Below are 2,275 nucleotides of genomic sequence, written 5' to 3'. Positions count from 1 at the left end.
CCCAAAAATACTGCCGTATGGTCGAAATAGCCAAGATATTCAGTCGGGAAAAGTCAGAAGTTGACATTCTTTTACTGAATTCTGCGGGATAGAGTACGTGGCAATGGCCTTCTTCACTTTAGGGTCTTAATGATGGAATCTACAACCGGCAGTTTTTCGCTTCTGATCTGCGCACCGCCTTGGTGTTCTTAGGTATTCCACCATTGTGCACGTGTTTCTTCATTGCGAAGAATGACGAAGGCCTGACATTTTTTTACTTTCAGGAGCTCTCCCTGTGGATTTAACGAGGGACAAATTCAGGCTGAATTTTTGGATTGTGAAAATGATACTCTGACTAATATTTCGTCGCATCAGTTAAGGTTCTTCCGAGTTTTTTTGTAGTTTGGCTTTTGTGAGATATGGTAGCTGACCGTAAGAAGTATAAAGTTTACTTAAAAACACCTCTAACGTGCGCAGTAGCGCGGGCACATTGATAAAATGGCGGATTTTCATTGGCGCCAAGCTTAATCCGTCAGGGAATGGTTATTTTCTCAGTCCTGGACGAGTACGGTGACCCCCATTTTTTATTTCATATATTTGTAGCCTGCGTAGCAAGCGTTCCTGTTCGAAAGAATAGCTCCCAAACGATTTTCCGCAAACTGGCAGCGCAAAAGTTGGAGCAAGAGACTGAGGGAAAGCTTACAAGAAGACCCCCTTTTTTGAAAAACCCGTTCGTCCACGAGCGGGGGCTTCTGATTGGTGCGGCACAGTCACAATGATTGACACCGTGGCAATGGGGAAGCCCCGTAAAAACACCCTGAAAAGTAATCAGAAGGACAAGATGAAACTTTCTGCAAAGTTTAAAAACGTTCTGTCTGGCGGATTCAGAGCCACCTTAATTCTGTGAATTTTTTAAGGTGGCTCTGAATCCACTAAGGAGTTTAACTTTGCAGAACGTTTCATCTTGCCCTTATGATTCCCTTTCAGAAATAAAAATTGGGGGTCACCTTGTTCATTTTTGAGATATACGCAACTAAAGACAAAATAAAGGATGTTTTTACGGGGCTTCCCCGTTGCCAAGGTGGCGTGTTATGTCACAAAAATGACTGCATCTTGTTCAGCAATAATCCGTATTTCATTTGGTACGACAATATTGCAAATACATGATACAGCGTTGTAGCGCTGATCCTTCCAATTAGGGCGTTACTTGGAAGCGTTGAGACTGTTTTGAGCCACCTTAATTTTTCAGATGTTTGTCATGATTTGCGGAGTTCGAAATAAAAGAAAACGAAGAACAGGCTTCTCGAGTATCATCATGATTTCCATTGCAAAGCGTCATACGCGATCAAGTAAGTGGTTGAGGTAAATTCTGTGAGAATGACAGCCTGTGGTTTAAACGAAAGTCTGTACTGCTTGGACGCTATCCATCAAGGAAAATTCAACATTATTTACGCGTCAGCTGAAGCCGCCCTGGAAAAGCGTTTCCATAATTCACTAAAAGCAAAAGATTCGTGATTTACCAAAACTTTGGCAGCGCTTATTGTCGACGCAAAGTTTGGACTGGATTGAAGTAAGCTTTTCGTTCGCTTGAAATAGATACTTTATATTTACGCAGGATGAATTAATAAAATGCCTGCGAACGATCAAAATCCATATCTGTCTCAGGATCAAGGAAATAAACTGTATTCATAGTTAGTAGAGGGGAACTCTCTACTAACTATGCTGTATTGTAGTCGTCAAATTCTCGGCTAAACTTGCCGAATGTAAGCTTGAGCCATATATCATGAATTGAGACAAGATGAAGACAACTACGCAGCTCCCCTGTCAAATCTTCTTTTCTTTTATTCTGAGAAGAAAGCGGCTCCTTTGAACACTCATGTGATTTTTTTGAGTATTTTTACTTGCTATTTCATCTACGATTTCGTGATGATATGACCAACAACGTACTGTGGATTATCAAGCTAGCCTTACTACCCTTCGAACTTTGTACGAGTCACGTTCCTAAATTTCGCATTTTACGAGCTCACGGATTGCTTACACGGTCTGAAAATTGGCTGTTATTTTCGATGGTTCAAACAAATTCTCGGAAGAAATATAACCATTCTTACCCGGCTGAGAAGCTGTCGTTACAAATTTAACTTTAAAATCACACTGACAAATTCTGCATTCATCGCTCAGTGTCTCCTCGGTGCCTCGGTTTGTTTTGACGGAGGTCAACATGTGTTAACAAGGTTATCTGTTATTGGCTAATTTGTTGATAAGACGTCAATCAGCGCTTGTCAAGAAAAGGTGGGCG

The sequence above is a fragment of the Montipora foliosa genome, chromosome 10, assembly GCF_036669935.1.
Source record: "Montipora foliosa isolate CH-2021 chromosome 10, ASM3666993v2, whole genome shotgun sequence".
NCBI classification, from domain to species: domain Eukaryota; kingdom Metazoa; phylum Cnidaria; class Anthozoa; order Scleractinia; family Acroporidae; genus Montipora; species Montipora foliosa.
The sequence above is the reverse complement of the archived record's forward strand: the minus strand, read 5'-3'. Positions refer to the sequence as shown.